The following is a 24,039-nucleotide window of genomic DNA, read 5'->3' as shown; positions in this document are numbered from 1 at the left end:
ACTACCTTCCTCAAAGTATACTTCTGTTCTATTTAGTGTATCCTACAACTATAAATTATCTCTACTTGACTCCCAAGTAGACTATTCTCTATCTGTATAGCGAAGCACTTGCTCCTACAGTACTTATCACCTCGATACAGCACTCTTGTTATAGAAAGTACCCCAAAAAGCAAACCCCATTTCTCGGTCACCCACATCCCCAGAACCTTTTCTTAAGTTTTTCTGTCTATTCCTTCTAGCATGTCGAGGGATCAGTTGCTAATGTCCTCTCCTGCTCAGCTGGTGAACCTGGGAATATTGAGGCAATGTTACAATTGCCTCATGTACAGACAACCCTCTCCTCCTCCCACAAAACACAAATACATGCGAGAGATGCAACTATACGGCCAAACTGGAGGCTGAGCTCTCTCAACATAGGACTGGCATGACCAGACAGGAGGAGAAGGTAACCACACACACTATAGACCCAGTCTCACATAATACCATCACAACCTCAAATCATACACATAAACACACAAAGACATACACAGAGGCTCTGATCAAAAATCTACCAAAACAGCAGAGGCCACCAAAGCAGACACCCAAACAACTACCACCTCAGAACACAACACCTGCAACACATAGACCACACAGTCAGAGTGTCAAGCAGTCACAGCCCTTAAGGCCAAACACAATGCCAGACACACTAGTCATTGGTGACTCCATAGTCAGACACACTGACGTCCCGCTCACCAGACTGAGTAAGGAGAAGGTCACAGTAAGCTGCCTGTCGGGTGCTAGAATCTGCCACATAACGCATGCACTCAGGTCTCTCAACAGCAGGTACAAGTACGACTCAATCATTGTCCACGCTGGTGTTAACGACCTGAGACGTACCTCCTTGGACTACATGAAAAGAGACATAGAGGAGCTCTCTGATTATGTAGCCCAAGCAGGTATGACCCTGACCTTGAGCAGTATCCTACCTTCACCAAGAATGATGCCACAATACAGAGATAAGATGATCAGCTTTAACAATTGGCTTAAACTCTGGTGTCATTCAATGGGGATCCAATGTCTGTCTGCCTGGGATGACATGCTGGACAAGCCACGCTGCTTCATGAGGGCGGCTTGCACTTGTCACCCCTGGGATTCTGGATTTTGGCAAAGGCTCTTGCCACCCCATAGTGCCTTTTTTAGGCAAGGCTCAAATTCTAAACCTACCACCCTAGAACAAAACAAAGAAAAAACTAAGGGTAATGCTGCTCAATGCCAGAAGTCTCAACCTCAAGATGCACTTTTCGAGGCCCTTCTCAGTATGGAGAACATTGATGTCTGTGCTGTGACAGAAACCTGGTTCAAGGCTCCTGAGAGCACCCCAGCACTATCAGGTTTTACCTCATATCATGTTCCGGCCCCAAAACCTGGACAATACCAAGAAAGGAGGAGGGGTATCCATATTCATCAAGGACACCCACACCTCAAGATTGGTGGCATTGCACGATGCATCGGAAACCATCCAGGTGCAATTAACCATAGGCAAGACTGCTCTGCAATTTGTAGCATGTTACAGGCCACCCTCGCAAACTCAGGAACCTCTTATGGCCTTCCTGAAAACACTGGAGGATAAATGTATCTCGAACACCATCATACTAGGTGACTTCAACTACCCTAATATAGACTGGGAACACTACTCAAGCCCAAACACTCTAGCCCAAAAGTTCCTGGAATTCATAAACTCAAATGCCATGGAACAACTAGTCACCATCCCCACAAGAGGAGAAAACATACTTGATCTCATCATCACGAACATGGGAGCACAATGTTCAACGCCGGAAGTATACCCCTCACTGGTGAGATCTGATCACAAACTAATCTCGCTGGAGGTCCTCATCCCGCCCCACCCGAAATGAAAAAGACCACAGTAAAGAACTTCTCGAAAGCCGACTTCACACTTATAAAGACTAGTGTGGTCTCCTTTAAGGCCCCTGAGCCAGCGGTTAACATTACTCAAACCACTGAATCACTTACAAATGCCTTCTACCAGCACCTGCAGGGCTGCATGGATCAGGCAATCCCAAGCAAAACAAAGACTCTTTGTACCAAAGGCAAGCGTCCAGTCTGGTGGACCCCAGCCATAAACAAACTCTACAACAAAAAGGAGAAAGCTACTACAAGATAGAGCAAAATCCTTAAAAGGTAAGACACCGCTGATCACTATAAGTAAAAAGCTAAGAGCTCTCATAAAATCATCCAAAGCTAATTTTGAGAAAAAAATAGCTAAGGACTCTAAAGACAACCATAAGGCATTCTTTAGCTATGTCAGAAACCTAGGAGGAAACTCCCAGATATGCTCAGAATTAGTTCAAAATGATGTGAAGATTACTGATCCTACAGACATTGCCAACATACTGGCTGAAAGGTTCAGTGCAAACTCCCCCAAAGGAGAGATATCTATAGCAAATGATGGTAGCCGCCCCAAACATCTCTAACGCCCAGGTGAGAACTGCTCTCTCCAAGGCAAAGAACACAGCATCCATGGGACCTGATGGTGTCCCCGGCTGTGTGCTCCATGAACTCAACGAGGAATTAAACCCACAGTTAGGACAGCTGTTTAATCTTAGTCTCACCTCCGGATACGTCCAGGAGTGGCGCAGCGACTGTGGTCCCACTCCACAAAGGCGGTGCCTCCACCGACCCTGGAAATTACTGTCCCATTAGCTTGACAAGCCTTATCTGCAAAGCCATGGAGAGGATCATAATGGATCTCATAAATAAAGACATAGGGAACTTGCAGACTTTGGATCCAACCCAGTTTGGCTTTGTCAAAGGCAGATCATGCCTTCTAAACTTGGTTGACTTTTTGAAACAGTCACCAAGGCCATTGACGAGGAAAGGCAGTCCATACAGCCTACCTAGACCTGGCGAAGGCTTTTGATACAATACCTCACTCGGGTATCATTGAAAAACTCATCAACTTAAATGTAAACCCATACATTACAAGATGGGTTGCAAACTGGCTGAGTGACAGAACCCACAGGGTCAGAGTTGCTGGCGCCATGTCAGACTCAAAGCCTGTCACAAGTGGTGTCCCACAGGGCTCAGTCCTGGGCCCACTCTTGTTTGGCATCTACTTTTCTGAAGTACAAGCAAACACAGGAGGGTTATGGCTGACAAAGTTTGCAGATGACTGCAAACTGGGCGCCGTAGTGGAAAACACATCTGACACAGATATCCTTCAGAAGGGTCTCACAGAAATGGATAACTGGTGCCAGAGCCATGGCCTAAAGTTAAATGCCAAGAAATGCATAGTCATACCCTTCGGGAAAAATAAGGTTACCCCTAGCTACCATATAGGTGGCAATCCCCTGAACACAGAAGAAGTTATTAGGGACCTGGGAACCCAGGTTGACAGTAGCCTTTCATTCGACACTCATATTGCTAAAGTAGTTAGGAAGACCTTCTACATTGCCCACCTTATCATGAAGGGATTCACATCTAGATCAAGGGACGTCATAGTCTCCCTATACTCATCACTCATCAGACCAATGATCGAGTACAATGCCCCATTCGGAATGTATCTGACCCGACACTTGCAGCAGCGGGAGAGGCCACAAAGTTCCTCACCAAAAGGATAAAGGGTCTCAAAATCTGTCTTATGCTGCCCGACTGAAAGAACTCCAGTTATATTCAGTTGCTTACCGCTTGCTCAGAGGTGACCTATGCCTGACATACAAGGCCATGTCAAACCCAGATTTGATGAACATGCTTCATCTCAGAAAATCTAGATCCCTCAGAGCCACAAGGGCAGGAGACTTAAACCTCGACACGGTTATTAATAGGACGTGCTGGAGGGATAGATTCATCACCCAAAGACTCCCTATGCTGTGGAACAAAATCCCGGTTTATGTGAGGCAGAGCACCTCACTGGCCTTGTTCAAGAGGAATCTTGACCAATGGATGGGAGATCGCAGATACACCCCAGGGGTTACCTCAGTGTCACTGCTCGACAGAGGCACAGCAAAATAATGGGCATAGTTTCTCCAAACTAAAGGGGTGGCGTAAGCCACAAAACTATGGGCTAGGCTTATAAATGCCCTCGGGCAGATAGCCTAGTATGAACCTATGAACCTATGAACCTATGTCCAAAGGTATATTCGATGGTGAGTGACATCTGCAACAGTGATAAAGGTGGTAGGATAAGGTAGGTGTTGTACACGTGCCTGTCCACATGAACAGGTGTTAAGGTCAACACACCCACACTCTCTCAGGGACTCACAGACATTATCACAGTTGGCAGGGTCTGGATTAGACTTTCTAACTAGTTTGCCACAATACAGTAAAACGTAGGTATCATGTGCACCACAGGGGTTATCAGGATGATATATGGGCAAAGGGTATGCCAGGATGTCTGACATCAGAAGGCATGCTTCAATAGGCCAGTGGGAGGTGTAGTGTGTGTGAATGGTATCCAAATCATTATACTTCATGCACGCGCACACACACACACACACACACACACACACACACACACACACACACACACACACACACAGACACACACACACACACACACACACACACACACACACACACACACACACACACACACACACACACACACAGTTTGCCAGTACTGACATGTATGGGTGCATTGCTTCACATGTGTGTAGTGGGTGACTGTTCCAGAAGGCTGTACAAGGCTAGGTAAAGGGTATACCTTGGCATCAGGCCACATGACAATGGTCTACTATGTGGCTCAGGGGTGTAGTGTCTGGATTGACCCACACAGGTGGGTATTGTATTCATTATCCAGTCATCTGGATTACTATTGTGGGTGGCCAGTGCTGTCAAATGCTGGCCATGTATGTTTTCTACAGTCCACGACATGGATGGTGTCTGGGAAGTGCACATGTCCCACATGCATTTTCTGTGACATGTAGAAGTGTACCTGGGGTGTCTGGGGCATATTGTGTACACAGATTGTTATCATCAGATGTGCCATTCCTGGCTTCATGTGGTGAGAACTGGCAATGGACACCAGGCTAACCCTGCACCTACACTGACAGCATGATACAGATATTCCCTGGTGCCAGTGGCATCTGTCCATACAGGGCATGTGTATAAGGCATGGTATGTCCTTTGTGGGTTACATTAGCTGGCTCTACAGTTGTTGCAGGCGTCCAATGGGGAACATAGTGAAGGAGCACTGTATGCAATTATGTGCCTATTGCAGGGATGGGACAGGGTCCCATGCCCTCTGTAGTCCATTACAATCACACCATGGATACTATATGTGGGCAATATGCAGGGAACTACCAACATAGTGGTTGTTGCCTAGCCGAGTGTGTTTGTATATGAGACATGGGTTGAGAGTGTTCTCTGGGTAATACAAGTGTTGCCTATATTGTTCGCCAGGCCTTGAAGTCACATGTAGGGGTATGGATTGTCTACCCCAGCCTGTCTACTGTTTGACATCTGTTATCCTTGTAAGGTGGACATTGTGACATATAATAGGTCCACCATATAAGAAATTTGCAAAGCCCACTGCACAGTGAGTCCAGTTGTTACACACTCATAACTACCTCCACACAGGATATGAATGAAAAACACACACACACACACACGCACACACACACACACACACACACACACACACACACACACACACACACACACACACACACACACCAGGTTTCATAGTTGCCATGTCTGGGATTAGAACTCCTACCTAACTTGTACATTACACTATAGCATTATGCAGTTATAGGAAATGCCACAGAGATTACTGTGCTATTCTTTCCCCAAAGGTATATTTCAAACTGAATGACATCAGCAGGCTTGCCAAAGTAGGGCAATGGAGGTTGTAGTGACTGTGAATGGCCTCAAAAGCATTGTTCCATACACAGACAAACAAACAAACTTCTACACTTGCCATGTCTGGGAATCAAACTCCTACCTAACTAGTATATCACACTACAGCATTACTCAGTTATGGCACACACCACAGAGATTACTGTGCTATTCCTTCCCCAAAGGTCTATTTCAAAAGCATTGCAATTTGCTCCCTACATAGACAAACAAACACACACACAAACTTCAACACTATTCCTTCCCCAAAGGTGTATTTCAAAGTGAATGACATCAGCAGGCTTGCCAAAGTAGGGCAATGGAGGTTGTAGTGACTGTGAATGGCCTCAGAAGCATTGCTCCCTACGCAGGCAAACACACAAACTTCTACACTTGCCATGTCTGGGAATAGAACTTCTATCTAACTATTATATCACAGTACAGCATTACACAGTTATAGGACATGCCATGGAGATTACTGGGCTACTCCTTGCCCAAATGTGTATTTCAAAGCGAATGACACCAGCTGGCTTGCCAAAGTAGGTTATAGTGACTGTGAATGGCCTCAAGAACATTGCTCCCTACACAGACAAAACAAACACACACACAAACCTCTACACTTGCCAAGTCTGGGAATAGAAATCCTACCTAACTAGTATATCACACTACAGCATTATGCAGTTGTAGGACATGCCACAGAGATTACTGTGCTACTCCTTTCCCAAAGGTGTATTTCAAAGTGAATGACATCAGCAACCTTGGCAAGTTTGGGCAATGGAAAGTGTAGTTCATAGGTTCATAGGTTGATACTAGGCTATCGGCCCTAGGCCCTATACATGCCTAGTCATGACAATTCTCTGGCTATGTCTTCCCACAATATTTACTTCCCTTGACCCCTTGTCTAGCAGGGCAGCTGACATGACCCCGGGGTCAATTTCCTATCTTCCATCCTATCATCCAGGTTCCTTTTGAAGAGGGCCAAAGAGGCACTCTGCTTGACATGTATGGGCAGTCTATTCCAAAGTCTGGGGAGTCTCTGGGTCAGGAGCACATCCCTCCAACATGTATTGTTCATTGTGATGACAAGATTTGGATCCCTGGAGCATGTGGCTGTGAGGGTTTGGAATTCTCTAAGTGTAGCATGTGCAACAGCAGTGGGGTTTGATAAGGCATGGTAAGTTAAGCAGAGATTGCCTCTGAGAACACAATATGCGACAGAGTATAGCTGGATGATTTTCAGACGGTCAGCATAGGTCATTTGGTTTAGGCCTGTGATTCATTTTGTGAGGTATGTCTGCAGCCTCTCTAGTTGTTGCAGATGTCTTGTGAGGTATATACGTAATGGGCCATTGTAGTCTGTACTGGGTCTACTGAGAGATGACTACAGTGGGACAATGGCCTCCTTTTCCTGGATGTAAAGCCCTTAGTGGAAGGTGTGCCACATAGGTAGGTTTCCTAACTGTTGTGGTGATAAGGTTATCAAAAGTGAGACCACTGTCCACCTGTGTCCCTAAGTCTGTTATCACACTTTAGGTGTTTAGTGTACTGCCACCTATGTGGTACTTCACAGGTACATGTCCCTTCCCAAAGGGGATAGCTATATATTTCTTAGCATTGATCTTGAGGCCATGGCTCAGGCACCAAGCATGTCTTTCTGTAAGGCCCTTCTGTAGAATATCCACATCATGTGGGGATTTAATATTGGGTCCCAGTGTGCAGTGATCTGCGACCTTTGTTTGCCAGAGTCCCTTACTGTTGGACTGTACTTCAGAGCAGTAGATGCCAAACAAGGGTAGTGCCAGGACTGAACCCTAAGGTACTCCAACTCTCACTTGTCTGGGGCTAGGGTTGGTGTCACCTACATTTACAGTGTGGGCTCTGTCAGTACAGCAGTTGGTAGCCCATCAGGTGACACAGGGATTAATGGCCAGCTTGATACATTTATCTATGATTCCAGACTGGGGGATGGTGTCAAAGGCCTTGGCGAGGTCCGGATAGGCTGCATGAACCACCTTACCCTTGTCCACAGCTCTGGAGACAGATTCACAGTTGTCATTCAGGTTGAGGTGACATGATCGGCCCTTCACAAACCCAACCTGGTTAGGGTCCACTCTTTGCAGATTGCCAATGTCTTTGTTTTAATTTCCATGATAATACATTCCATGGCCTTGCAGATCAGGCACGTCATACTGTTGGGGCTGTAGTTCCCAGGATCCAAGGTGGATCCCCCCTTGTGGACTGGGATAACTGTAGCTGTGTGCCACACAGTGGGCACGAAGCCTGAGGTGTGGCTATGATTAAACATGGCACGTAGGTGAGGTGCCAGTTCAGTTTGTAGCTCATGTAGTACACAGCCTGGGATGTTGACTGGTCCCATGGCTGCTGTTGTCATAGCTCTGTAGAGTGTGTTTTTTACCTATGTGGCCATTATTACCGGAATCTGGCAATCTTTCTGTGTTGAGATGGGCCCTTTGTGGGTTGGGAGGGGGGTGCAGTTGGCACTTAATCCATCTGCCAGGATATTGGCAATATCCTTGGTTGCAGTATACTTAATACCATCCTGTTGTAGTTCAGAGCAGTTCTGAGCATTGCCATTTAGATTCCTCGCATAGCTACGGAATGGCTTGCAGTTGTCTTTGATATCTTTGGCTATATTATGTTTGTAAATAGCTTTGGTGGATGTTGTGAGGATTCTCTGCTTCTTGCTGTAGCTGGTAAGGGAGTATTTTGCATCCTGCAACTTTCCCCATTTATGCAACAGTTTCATCCTTTTGTTGTGCAGTATGTTTATAGCAGGAGGCCACCACATTGGCTTCCATTTCTTGGTGGGGAGTGTCTTGGTTCTATATTGGATGGCACAATTCATGCATGAGTGGATGTGCTCATACAATGCCTTCATGTATGATTCAGCAGTCATCCTTTCAGTTCCCATTTGCATTGGTGTCATGACGTTAGTCATGTCTTGACATGTGTAGCATGACACTGGCTTTGGAGATGTGTGTTACTGAGGTTTCGTTACTGGGGTGTGGGGGTGGGATGTTGATGTTAAGGGTGACCTGACCACCGATGGGATGACTATAGGTGTGGAGCATTGATTCCCATGTTGGTAATGACCAGGTCTAGGATATTTGAGCCCCTGGTGGGACTATGGGTTACTTGATCCAGGGCCTTCGGAATTATGACTTCCAAGAACTGTTGGGCACACGTGTTGGTACACAAGTAGTTTTCCCAGTTAATGGCAGGGTAGTGTAAGTCACCCAGTATTAGGGTGTTTGTCTGTATCATAATATTTCACAGTATGTTTCAAAAGCTGTAATGGGTATCATGGGGCATGGTGGGGGATCTGTAGTAAGCTATACAATTTGCAATGCAGTTTAACCTATTGTTAGTTGCACCAGGGGTATTTCAGGCACATTCTGTTGGGCAAGTAGCCTGTTGGTGTGAATATCCTTGGTGAATATGGACACTTCTCTACCTTTATTGTTTTGGTCCTGGTTTGGTGGCCAACAGGTATGGTGACAGCTGTACCTGGTATTGCAGGGGTTCTCTCTGGAGCCTTGGATCAGGTCTCTGTTACTGCACAATTATCAATGTTCTCCATTTTTAGGTGTGTGTAGTGACTGTGAATGGATAAAAAAAATTAATCCCTACACACACACACACACACACACACACACACACACACACACACACACACTCAGAGTTTCACAGTTGCCTTGTCTGGGAATAGCATTTTTACCTAACTAGTATACCACACTACAGCATTACACAGTTACAGCACACACCATGGAGCTTACTGAGCTACGTCTTCCCCAAAGGTGTATTTCAAAGTGAATGACATCAGCAGCTCTGCCAAAGTAGGGCAATGGATGTTGTAGTGACTGTGAATGGCCTCAAAAGCATTGATCCTTAGACAAACAAACTTTTACACTTGCCATGTCTGGGAATAGAACTCCTACCTAACTAGCATATCACACTACAACATTATGCAGTTATAGCATGCACCACAGAAAATGCTGGTCTATTCCTTCCCCAAAGGTGTATTTCAAAGTGAATAACATCAGCAGCCCTGCCAAAGTAGGGCAATGGATGTTGTAGTGACTGTGAATGGCCTCAAAAGCATTGATCTCTACACAGACAAACAAATACACACACACACACACACACACACACACACACACACACACACACACACACACACACACACACACACACACACACACACACAAATGTTTACACTTGCCATGTCTGGTAATATAACTCCTACCTAACTAATATATCACACTACAGCATTATGCAGTTATAGCAGGAGCCACAGAGATTATTTGGCTACTTCTTCCCCAAAGGTGTATTTCAAAGTGAATGACATCAGCAGGCTTGCCAAAGTAGGGCAATGGAAGTTGTAGTGACAATGAATGGCCTCAAAAACATTGATCCCTATACAGACAAACACACACACACACACAAACCTTTACACTTGCCATGCTTGGGATTAGAACTCTTACCTAACTAGTATATCACACTATAGCATTATGCAGTTATAGCACACGCCACAGAGATTACTGGGTTAGTCTTTCCCCAAAGGTGCATTTCAAAGTGAATGACATCAGCAGCCCTGCCAAAGTAGGGCATTTGAAACTGTAGTGAGTGTGACAGGCCTAAAAAGCATTGATCCCTACACAGACACACACACACACACACACACACACACACACACACACACACACACACACACACACACACACACACACACACAAATACTGGGCTACTACTTCTCCAAAGGTGTATTTCAAGGTGAAGACATCAGCAGGCTTGCCATAGTAGGGCAATGGGGAGGGCAGTGTGTGTGCATGGGCCATAACCCATTCATCTAGAGGCAGGCACACACAGGTTTATATTCCACAGGTACGTGTATACAACTGCTAGATCACAACTGACTTGTACAGTCATGTTACACAGTTAGCACAAACACCACAGACACTATAGTGCTGACCAGAGGCAAATGTCAACAGTGATTGACATTTGCACATCATGTGGCTTTAGCCAACTGGATGTGTGCTGGGTGGGACAGGCCTCATGATGGGAGGCTCTTTGTCACTGTCACTCTCTTCCGCACATCTATGTGTGTGTATTTTTGGCCTGTTATAGTGTGTTGTCCTGGGATATATGTATGTATTCCTATCCAATGTGTGTGCAAAGTATGACTGGTGTGTACTGAGGAGTGTATGCACTAACATCAATGACTGTCAGATATGTATGGTCCACTGTTGTTGCCAGACATGGCCTTCATTTCTGTAAGTATGGGAGCATGCCCAGTATGACCTTCTGTATTGAATGTGCGAATCCATTCCAAGTAGATTGTACTCCAGTGCAGACTTTTGTGTTCTACACCTACAGCTAGCAACCTGTTTCTGTGGGATATCTGTAGATTGGTTGACAATATGGGGTCAAAATGGACAAAGCATAGTGGGTTACTGTAGGTAATTGTGTCTATGCTGCTTCTGTCAGACACATGTACTGTTTTACACTGTGATGTTTTATGTCATCAAGTACTGTCAGGTATACATATTTGCTTGCAGTGATGTCTTGGGGAACACAGGGTGAATGCAGCTGTGTCCAGTATTGTGGTCAGCAGCCTACTTATTCTTGCACAATCATGCCATTCTGGAGGGGATGCTGCAAACACTTGCTGCTGGGTCTGTGTAAATGGTTCAGCACCTTGGTACAGTGGTGGCTGAGGATCCCATGCTTGTACATCCATCAACGTGACAGTATGGCCATATCCTGCAGTGGCCATACCTCACAACTGTACAGATTCACACAGGTTACCCAGAGGCAGGGGTCATAATCCTGGACAATACCCCTTCACATTGTGGTTTACGAGCAGGTTTGTAGCCACCCATTCTTATGTTTGCAGCCAGGGATAGTATGTGCACACGGCTGAGTTTCGGACTTCATACATTCCATGCCACCCATAGTCCTACCCCCCTATTATTCTATCTTTTTCCAACCATTATGCAAACATTATCTGATATGTTCCCTATAGTTATCACCTCATCCCAGCAGTAATTTGGTTTTGGTCCACAGTTCATGCAGTAGGACATGGTGGACATGTTACTGAGATTTGTCCGCATGGCCTTGCATTTGGGTTCTGTGGACTGTGTTATGTTATTTGGGAGTCCATGACATAACATACATTGGCAGTATGGGTGAGACACAGACAGGCTATTTGGTAGTGATGCAGGCCAGCTGTAGCAGGTCATTGCATTCTGTCACTTCTACACTCCCAGACTGCAATACACTATATTCCCCTGGGGTGACAGAGTAGGTGTGCAAGGTGTTCATGCCAATACTTTCTGTCATTATTGATCCAGTGGTGTGGATGCTGGCAGGGTGCTGCTTACAGCTAGGGACACACCTGCATGGGACACCTGTTCTGCATGCTACATTCTTTCGCTATTGCCATACAGAGGTGGGGGTCATATTTTACTCATTCCCAACAGCAGGGATAAGACCAGAGAGGTACCAGTGGGTGGTGGTGGGGTGAGCTGGGTGCATGTGTGCTATGGACACTACTTGCATCTGACTCACAGATATGCATGGGGCGTTCCACTTATGCTGGCTTGTGCAGGGACATCAGCTGTTTCTCAATACTTCATACCAATGACCTTTGTGGTCTGCCAGTGTTTGGCCAGACGACATCGGTATTCCCTACTACAAGCCCAAATAATGTGCTGCTAACCTGCATGTACAATTCCAAGGGTGTGTCCATTTGACAGTTACATATTATACACTGTCTGGGGTACTTCCCACTGTGTACTGCTTATATGTCTGGGCCCACATTCATGCCATATCCATCTTTCAGATGGTGACACATATTACTTCCAAACATTTACTATGGCTTACTGCTGGAATGTGTTTGGTTGGGAAGCATTGTTTTTGGCACTGCAGTTGTGAGAACTTGGCCCTGTCATCAGCAGTACTGGCCAATGACCACCAGGACAAACCTCACCATGCATACATAGTGACCACTCTCACACAATATATGACATACACCAACCTAATGCAAATAGTCCTGCATATTATACAGATGCTACAATCTATCCTTCTACCTTGGCCAGCTCAGGTAATCTGTGCTCCACTGTTATTATACCTACACATACATGTTACTACATTTCTACATAGGATTGGGAGGCACACCTGACTGTTACTACATTTCTACATAGGATGGAGGGGCACACCTGACTGTTACTACATTTCTACATAGGATTGGGGAGGCACACCTGACTGTTACTACATCTCTACATAGGATTGGGGGGCACACCTGACACTTGTACACATTTGCTATGACTGTACTGGTATTTCATTTCATTTTGTATTCTGACCTATCATGCTGACTAGAGGCATATCAGTGTACTACAGGTCTTAGATTTGATTGACCTACATTTCAGTGTCTGACTTCTTACCCTTCAAAACTAACATCCCACTGCCTGACCTGTTGTAGTCTATCCGTGTAGGTCTGTAGAGGGATGTTCTCCATAGCCATCAATCAGAGGCCTTAGCACAGCCTTTTGTTTGTGTTTGTCTACACCTGTCCTGCTGGCTGGGACTGTTGTTGGGTATGTGAGCCTCCCTGACTGGCATGTGTGTGTCCTATAGACACATATGTAGCCCAGCACATTTCCTGCAGTGAGTTTTGTCAGCTTGTCTAGTACTGGCTACTGTGGTGACACCAGTTTTTGTTACAGATCTCATGCTGCCACTATAGGTGTTTACTATCTGCTGGCATCCCATTCAGCCACCCGATTTTCTTGCATGCTCACATCCATACCATAGATACAAGTAACAACACATACTACTCCATTCGGCAATTGATAGGAAGAGTGACTTACCTTGTGGCTGTGCCAGTATTGAGGATGGTGCTGGAAGGCTGACTATGTCGGATGCACATAGTACACTCCCTATACATGGTTAAGCACAGGTAGTGTCATGTTTGGCATCCCTTTTACTGTATGTGCGACTCAGAGAGAGGTGTCATTCCCTGGGTTCCTACCATATCAGTGTATGTGCTATGCTGTGCCTCTTTGCCACTGCCTGGGCATACTGGGCATGCCTCCTTCTGCCTACTGGGGCAGGCTCAGGTTGTTCCTCCTCTGAGTCACTCTGTGCCTGTGCAGGCCTTGGCAATGGTGGGGGGCTGTGTGTCCCTGCCCCGTGCTGTTCCTGCTGCAGCTGTTTCCTCAGGATCATATTGTGTAGCATGGCACATACGATGACAATTTGGGTACATGTAGTTGGGGAGTACTACAAGGCTCCACCGGATGTGTTCAGGCACCAGAACTGTGACTTGAGCATCCCAAACACACACTCGATTATGATTCTGGTCTGTGCGTGTGCCTCATTATGAAGTTCTTGTTTGGGTGTGTGTGCATTTCTGATGGGTGTCATCAGCCACGGCTTCAGTGCGTAACCAGCATCCCTCACTAGGTGGCCGTAAGGGATGTCCCCATTGGCAAATCTTTGGTACAGCTGTGTCAGATGCCAGATGTGGGAGTCGTGATAGCTTCCAGGTCAGCCAGCACATACAGTCATTATAATGCCGTGGGCATCGCACATGACCTGGCAGTTGATGGAGGGGAAGCCCTTGCTGTTGATGTAGACCCTACCCCACTCACCAGGTGGTGCTTTGATGTATATGTGTGCAGTCTATAGCACCCACTACCTCAGGGTATTCTGCTATTTGGTGGAGGAGATGCATATTGCTGGCCAACGCCTCACGGATGTTGTGGAAATATACGTGCTCACCGGCATGTGCTGACATGGCATCCAGGAACTGGTGGAGTACCCTGGATGCTGATGCCTGTGAGATCCCCATGATATCCCCAGTTGGCCTTTGGAAGGTACCTGTGGCTAGTATTCTTAGGCCTACACATACCTTGGTATCCACTGGGATGGGTGCCCCTTTGTTGGTTCTGTGTGTGAGGTGCGGCCGGCATCTCCAGCTCATGTAGCCACTGGTAGGTTACCCTGGGTCTGTACACTCTTCTCCTTCTCCTCACTGTGGGTTGGTCATCAGCATTATCATCCTCACCACCCTCAACCTCTTCCATATGTTGATTTATGATAACTGCTGCAGCCCCTATCATTTTGTTGCTTTTGTTTGCTAAAATTTCCCCGCTTGTGTACACCGGTGGTGTAGAGTTCATGGGAAAAAATAGAGGGAAAGGTGTTTGCATAGTTTATAGTGGTGTGCTGGGCTGGGCTGGGCTGCTGCATGTGTAATTGGCTGATTCTGATACATTTCACCTGCCATCTATGCCAGCTTCTCCTTGATTACCTTCCTACTGCTGTTTTCCCTTCCCATTGCCTTCCTGTTTAATCTCCAAGGCACACTGAACAAACCCAGTGCTCAGATGTGCACAGAGCTGCTATTTCCTGGTTTACTTTTTTTTTTCCTTTAAAACACAGCACATGGCATGCACACCCATTTAGGAAATGTAAAGAGTGCTAGGCAGCCTCAGACACACCTCCTTGCTTAGCTCTGCTAAGCTCAGGGCAAACCCGAGCCACAGGGCTCCAATACGCTTACAGTATGCCTGACACACCCCTCTATGATGTCAGCTAGCTCTTAGGCTTTCACCATGATCTTCCTGCACCGACACGGTTGGGTGCAGGCTAGCTATGAGGGGGGATCTCGGATTCAGTATCATTCCCCTCATTTGCATAGGATTGCCTGCTAATGCCTAGTTACAAGTCCCACACTGAGCCTTCAACCACTATTCACTGGCCATGTTGTCTTCTGCCTGCCATGGAGTATAATGGCAAAATTGTGATTTTGGATAGAATGCTTATTTCAAGTTTTTTGGGTTTTTTTCGGCCCGATCCTGTTTGTGCGCCGCTGCCCTATGCTCAAACAGCCGAAATAGGCTAAAAACAAATTAAAGTTTTTTTTTGTTTTTTGCAACTGTTTTCCATGCCAGTGGCCATATATTTTGCCATTGGTATGGTTTCCACATTATGTACACCCTTTATTTGGAGCTGTCATGGCTCCATTTTGTAATTTGCAGAAATGTACTTGGTTACTAATCGAGTACATTTCTGCAGACTACACTAGTCCTGATTGGCCGGCTGCCAGCTTCCTGGATCGCAAATTCACCTCATTTGCGTGGTTTTCACCTGCAAATTGGATCATTTGCATACAGGAGCTGTGTCTGTGCAGGAATAGTGCAGGAGTACTCATGCACGTCCCGGGAGCTTATTCCTGGATTGCACTGTGGCCATATTGCCTCCAGCAGCTCCTGCACTATTCCTGCATGCCGTGCAGAGCTTGCTGAATCCTGGGGTAAGTGTATACAAACTATATTCAGGAACATCCCTACCACATTTGTTTTGCTTCCTGGTCTCTCAAAAAGATTATATCAAGTGTACATGGAGTCTACACTTTGTGGTAACCTTTATGAATCTCCCCCAATATTTAAGGCTGCAAGAAAATCAGTAGGAAAGCTAAACCTAGGAGGAAAAAGGTGTGAGTTACACTTGCGTTGCCTGTTCACTCAGAATGGTGTACACTTTAGTGTAGGCATTAATGAATCCCAGGGTCTATTCAGTCCTTGTTATTTTTACTTTTCAAGAGATATTCAGGGCAGAAACATTCCTGTACTCTCCCAAAGAATAAATAATGATATTATTAAAGATAGAGCAAGACCTGCTTAGAGTATAAAACTAAAAACTATTTCCCTTATAAATACACAGGCCAAATTATACAAAAATATTAACCAGAAGACTGCAGCCATTCCTCTCACATCTAATCCATCTCACTTGTGATGGGTGCTGCCTGCCTCTGTTGATTCAGGTATTATCACTAGACAAACATGCCTGGTTATTGAAAGTTATGGTATTCAGAAGATTATATATTGCCTCATGTTGGAGGTTTTCCAGATAAATATAAATAAATAGTGACAGAAAAGCCCAATGAATATTTTACACTTGTAATGTCTACTTTCTCCCCTAGTATCCTTGACACAGGAAAATTCTGGCAGTCTACCCTTGTTCATTTGAGTTTTATTTTAAAGTTAGAAATGTATTATGGAATAAGTTTCTCATTCCTTTCTTGTGGCACACATACTGTATTGATTGTACTAGTATGACATATATATTTTGTTATTAGGAGTATTCTTATACCCACTCTGATATCAGGTATGTCATAATAATGTTAAAGTACTGTTATGGTAACCTTTGGCTATGCTGTCTGCAGAGTGTCTTCTGAAATACTCTATTTGATACTGATATTCTTAATTATGCTATATATTCCTACCAATGTATTTTATTGAATCTACTTCTAAATTTTGAAGTTTAAAAATTCAAATTTCTTATGGTCGAGACCATAAGAGTGAAATTTTGAAACTTCAAAATGTTTAAATGGAGATCACCGTACAGCGCAGAATGGTATATTTACCATTCTCCTTGCTGTAGTGTGATCTCAGAGTTGGTATATTTAATTAGCGGGGGAAGAGGGTCAGTGAGGGGCTCTGTCTAAATGGACTGGGATTCTATTCCAGAGCGAGGTAAGCCTTTGGGATATGAATCAATCCCGCCAGCATGTCCTGTTTATTGTTGTGCTAAGGTTTAAATCCTTGGAGCGTGTAGTTCTAATGGAATTGGTTTTCTTGAGGTGGAGCATGTCCAACAGTTCCGGGTTAGACATGGCATTGACTGTCAGGCAGAGGTCACCTTTGAGTAGGCGGTAAGCAACTGAGTAGAGTTGGAGCTTCTTTAGTCGAGCTGCATAGCATCTGTTTGAGGCCCATGATCCTCTTTGTGAGGTATTTTTGAGGTCTCTCCAGTTGTTGCAGGTGTTGGGTAAGGTACACCCCAAATGGGGCATTGTACTCAATTATGGGCCTGATGAGCGATGAGTAGAGGGGCACAATGACCTCTCTTGACCTAGATGTGAACCCTTTTGTGATTAGGTGAGCTATATAGAAGGTTTTTCTAACCACTTTGGTAATGTGATTGTCAAAGGAGAGGCTACTATCTACTTGGGTCCCCAGATCCCTAATTACTTCTTCGGTACTTAGTGGATTACCTCCAGTGTGGTAGTTTGTGGGCACTTTGTTTTTCCCAAAGGGGATGACTATGCACTTTTTGGCATTTAGCTTGAGGCCATGGTTCTGACACCAGGTATCCGTCTCCGTAAGGCCCTTCTGGAGGATGCTTGTGTCAGCTGGAGAGTCTATTATGGCTCCCAGTTTGCACTCATCTGCGAACGTGGTAAGCCACATTCCTCCCATGTTTGCCTGTACCTCAGAGAAGTAAATACCGAACAAGAGGGGTCCCAGGACTGAGCCCTGTGGGATGCCACTTATAACCGGTTTAGAGTCGAATATGGCACCCGCAACTCTGACCATGTGAGTTCTATCCCTGAGCCAGTTTGCAACCCATCTTGTGACATATGGGTTAATATTTAAGCTAGTAAGCTTATTTATGATGCCAGAGTGGGGTGTTGTGTCGAAGGCCTTTGCGAGGTCCAGGTAGGCTGTGTGGACTACCTTTCCCTCATCTATGGCTTTGGTAACTGTTTTGAAGAAGTCAGCTAGGTTTAAGAGGCAAGATCTGTCTTTAACAAAGCCAAATTGGGTAGGGTTCAGTGTTTGGAGGTTCCCAATGTCTTTGTTTATGAGATCCATGATGATGCACTCCATAGCCTTGCAGACCTGGCTAGTCAGGCTTATAGGGTGATAGTTCCCAGGATCTGTTGTGGTGCCACCTTTGTGAAGTGGGATCACTGTTGCTGTGCACCATTCTTTGGGTACATAACCTGTGGTAAGGCTGAGTTGGAACAGTGAATTTATGTGAGGGTTTAGTTCATTTTGGAGCTCGTTTAAGACACAGCCTGGGATATCATCCGGTCCCATTGATGCTGTGTTTTTTACTTTGGAGGGGGCTGTTTTCACCTGTGTGTCTGTGATGTCTGGGGGATTGCATTCTTCTGGGATAGACACTGGCTCTTTTGGGGGGGGAAGGGGGGGTAAAGTTTGTACTGAACCTGTCCGCCAGGATGTTGGCAATGTCAGTAGGTTCAGTGCATTTTGTGCCGTTTTGCACCAGCTCAGAGCATATCTGAGAGTTGCCACCCAGATTCTTGATGTAGCTAAAGAATGCCTTGTGATTATCTTTAGAGTCTTTGGCGATTTTGCTTTCAAAGCTAGCCTTTGATGATTTTATGAGGGATCGAAGTTTCTTACTAGTACTGATCATGGATGCCTTCCCTTTTTGGGATTTTGCCTTTTCATTAAATAGTTTCCTCCTTCTGTTGTATAGCTTATTTATGGCCGGGGTCCACCAGACTGGTCTCCTGTTTTTGGAGGAGTGAGTCTTGGTTTTACTTGGGATGGCATGATCCATGCATTCCTGTAGGTGCTCATAGAGTGCAAATGTAAAGGGTTCTGTGGTTTGGGTAGCATTTTCCATATGCCCAGGGGCTTTGAAACTTTCCACCTTGGTCTTGAGAAGTGTGAAGTTTGCTTTTGAGAAAATTTTCACCGTGGTTTCCTTGGATGGGGGTGGGGTTGGGATGTGGATGTCCATTGTGATTAGTTTATGGTCTGATCTTACCAACGAGGGGTTTACCTCTGGTATGGAACATTTAGCCCCCATGTTGGTGATGACTAAGTCCAATATGTTGTCCCCTCTTGTGGGAGTGATGACCAGTTGGATGACCAAATGGAAAAGGAATTGGTTAGCGCAGCATCTTTATGTGAAAGATTCTTCCAATTTAAGTTAGGGTTAGTAGGCAAAGTGGAAACTCCTCACAAATCATGGTTGGCATTGTTGGTGAAACCCTTAACTATTACCTACTGTGACTTCAAAGAATGGTGTTTAAGTTGCAATGCTATATTCCAGATGTTGCATACACTCCTGGAAAGCTGAGCTAAATTGCAGATAAGCTATTAAGAGCTAGATGTGGATGAAATAGCCACATCTAACAAAAAAATGGATGAAAAAAAATTCACACACTTATGGGCTCGAGTGCAGTAACACTGCTTGTTGCAGACACAGCAATGCAGCTACTTTATCAGGAGACTGAAAAAATATAACTTAATTAAGCAGATGAAAGATGCCATTTCGAAAGGCTGGCCTGACGTTAAACAGAACTGCATTTTAACTATACAAGAGTACTGGGTCTACAGGGCAGAAGTAACTGTTATTGATGGCATTACATGTGAGGGTAACAAGACTGTCATACAAAAGGATCCTAGGAGAAACATGCTGCAACAAATCCATGAAAGACACCTGGGAACTGGGAAGTATAAGAAAAGGACCTGTGAGGTAATGTACTGGCTAAGAATAAGCAAAGACATTACAAATTAAGTATTAGCTTGTCCAGCACGTCTCTGATACAAACCCACTAATCCTAGAGAATCATAAATGCTGCATTTGGTACCCCCCAGATAACTTATCAGGAGGCAGCTATTGACTAGTCTAAATGCAATAACCAAGGTTATTTAACAATGACTTATAATATGTCCTTTATCCAAAAGTAGGCTAATTGAGTTAAGCAACAAGCAGAAATATACTCAGATACCTATTCCCTGTACAATTCCAACTCACTTCTTCTCTCAAGACCTCATTTCACACTTGCCGCCTGAGAGAGATCCTTTTCCAGTCTTGTCCCTGCCTGCTGCAATTCAGACAATCTTATATGTTTCAAAATGTCATTCCTTTCTTGCCTACTTAATAAAAATAAATGTAACTGCCTCAGAGGCACTGACTAATATCCTTTATTCTACTCCCCTTTCCCCACAATATACCTACTTCACCTCTCCTTTAATGTACAACAAACAACAATACTAGGTGTGGAAGAAGCAGGTATTAAGTCATTTATATTTTTTCTCCATAATTTGTGGTTCAGATGTATCAAACTGACATATATTGCACTGCCAGACTTTTTTGTTTTATCCAATTCTTATCATGTGTTATTATGTAATATGCATAAATATGCCTAATGCCACTAAATGCTTTTCTCAGGTTTGCTGAAAATATTCAAAAAATGTCTTTACTTGATAATTTACATTCTATATTTCACTCATCTGTACTGTCTAGATGCCACTTTTTTGCTATTTTGTGTTCTAGTTTTTATCCTGTAAGTTGTAATTTGTAACTTGTTTGACTAGTTTTGCATTGTTTAAACTAGCAATTTGTATTTGTACTTGTAACTTGTTCACTTTTGTGTTGTGTGCCACCTGAATGGCTCACACTGTGGCTGAAAATATTTTAGGACTAGCTTAATTACCCAGTTAACAAATGTTAAGTTATTTTCCTGTATACATGATGTACCTACATAATCTACCATTTGCCAATGCCACTTTCAGAAGCTTTATAAGTCATTTGAATTTGTTTCACACCACTGCTGTATTTTCCATAATTCAACAGTTTGGTGGAAAAGTCTGCTTGCATTATGAAAATCTATTCTATAAAGCTCAATGCCATGAAAGTGATTTTTAGAAGGCCCTAATGGTTGTCATAGTAACATCCTGGAATGTGGTCATTTACCTGCTTATCTTCCAATAAGACATTGCACTTGCTCTATCTTACATGCAGAGGACAATATTCTTAAGATAAAAGAAACTGAAAGGGTAAGACAGTTTAAAGAACAGCAAAAAGTGAAACAAAAAAATTATTTTGATAGAGGAATGTGCTATTTACAGTAGGTGTACAAAGGTGGTGATGTAAGATTTAAAGACCAAATGAACAGCAATGCAAAGAAAGGTGCTGTCATTAAACAACTGTTGTATTGGGAACTCAGCATGAGAGTTTGAAATAATACTGTGTGTTTTTTTAATTAATAGTTTAAAGTCTGCCAGTTCAGCACTGGCAGCAGGTTTGTTTTTCTGTAAAAAATGACCTGCCAGTAGTATTTAGTGACTCATCTTTGTCTGAGGATCAGGTGATTTCCTCTTCCATCAACTGTGACTAATGGTTGTATATTCTGCTGTATCTTACTTGCCAGTTATTGCATATACCAGCTATACACCAGTGAAAAGCACTTGTCTAATCTTGTTTTTCTTAAGGTCACAGCACTTTCTTGGGGTTAGTCAGTGAACATAATTGGTCTTCACACTATTCAGCTGCTCTTTATTTTCATCCTGTACTGTACTCCTTTCCCATCTTTCTCTTTCTTCTGGAATTTTCAGCATTTTGCATCCTTAGAGCTGTTTCTCATAGTTCCACGTCTAGCAGTATTATTCAAACTTCATCGTGCTCTTCAGTATGAGTTTGCAATGGGAAGAGATTCTCATTTCTTGCCATTAAAGCTTTTTAACTGTGAGTGGTTTGTAGCAAACTGTTTATTATGTTTTATTGTAAGTATGATGAAAATTCCACATATATGATCAGTCTATTAAACTTAGTATCACAGTGACAGTGATTAAACAACAAAAAAATGCAGCAAAACATAATAGTGAGAATTTTATTGACCTACTATATATATTATCTATGAAATACTAAACATTTATTAAACATGCAGTTGCAACATACTGTTGAGTGCAACAACCACACTTCTAAAGTGACGTGAACATTTAATATTCTTATTGTAGAATACATATAATTCCTTTTTTACTTTAAGTTAAAACTAGCTATATGAGCTGTGACCCAGTAGAACACTGACAATTCATTATATGTTTGCATGGGAGTCATTTGCTACCTGTGAATCCTGCATTCTGAAAGAAAAACTTCAGTTCTTAGAGTGGTAAATATGGCATAGCCCAAAACTTCATTAATGGACAGATTTGGTTTCAGCTCAAGGCATCTTTTCTAGTGTAAAATAAGAATTGCCTAAGAGAAGACTGTAATAATGGAACTATTGTAACAGAAATACAGAAAAAATATAACCTGTATAGTGACAGTCTCATACAAAAAAAGACATCATTCTAGGATTACTGGACTATAACAACTGAAGCATAACTATAATACAAACAGAAGATGGTCAGTGGTATGGAGTAATTATAGAGGGTTCTTCCAATGAGAGAGTGCTGCCGTTGAATTCCTAATTTTTGACACTCAGTATTAGTCTGCATTCGTTAGTTACTTTCCTAACTTCTTTCAGTTTTTAAAGCTATAGTTCCAAGTCACAAACTCTTTTCTCTTTTTGTAACAGTATTGTTATTGGATTAAATGAGAAGAAAACACTTTTTGTAAAGAGAAAATGTGACATTGGGGTAGAGGTGCCTTTTAAAGAAAGGGGTATGTTGTTGCGTCTTTCAGCTTTTCCCGGTTAGAGGTCACCACAGCGGAACTCCGGTCCACTAATGATTGGTAGTTGATTTTTACATGCTGAGTTACCTGCCCTGATGCATAACCTTCAACGAAGGTACGCCCATTCACGAATGCCTCCACACAGAAGACGCTCTAGCTGAGAATCGAACGGGACAACATCTTGCTATGAGGCAACAACACTACCGCAGCACCACTTAGAAACCACAATAGTTAGGATACACATACAGTACTTAGAAACACTGAAACTTTAAGCATTACCATATGCTACCTAATTCACAGATCAGGCATAACTAGTATAACCAGTAGAATGCCTATAATTACATATTCCCCTCTTTAAAAGGCAGCTGTACCCCAATGTCAGATTTTCTTTTTCCAAAAAGTGTTCTATTCTTTTTTAATCCAACACCAATACTGTTACAAAAAGAGAAAACAAAATTTAAAATTTATTCCATTTGTTTTGTACATGAACTGGTTTCTATATATATTTTTTGAGAAATCACATGTTTTCTTTTCTTTATATGTCTCATTAACTATAACATCGTACAGGGAGTGATGGGTATATGCATCACAAACTTGTAGAAAACAGAGTAATTTGGTTAGGTTACTGATTCTAGCTATGGAACGGATACAATAAAAGTGGGTACTTAAATGTGTATTACTAGTCACAGATAACAATCACCACACCTTTGTTAAATAGTATAGCCTGCAGCTACAGTTCTTTAAACATAAATGATCAGCCCTTCTCTTTAATCAGGGCCCAGGAATGCCTGGTAGGAAGGAAATATTTTTATTTGCATTTTTTCTTAGCACTTAATCTTGTAGCCTTTCTACATTCTCTGTTAAACTGTAATTCTTCTGGTATCTGTCAACATTTTTTATATTACATACACATTTGGTTAAGGCAAATCAGTGAGCAGGGAGTGAGCTAGTTAAATC

This window comes from Protopterus annectens, chromosome 8.part0, assembly GCF_019279795.1.
Source record: "Protopterus annectens isolate FY-2018-M chromosome 8.part0, PAN1.0, whole genome shotgun sequence".
In the NCBI taxonomy this organism is placed as follows: domain Eukaryota; kingdom Metazoa; phylum Chordata; order Ceratodontiformes; family Protopteridae; genus Protopterus; species Protopterus annectens.
This window is presented reverse-complemented; position numbering follows the sequence as displayed.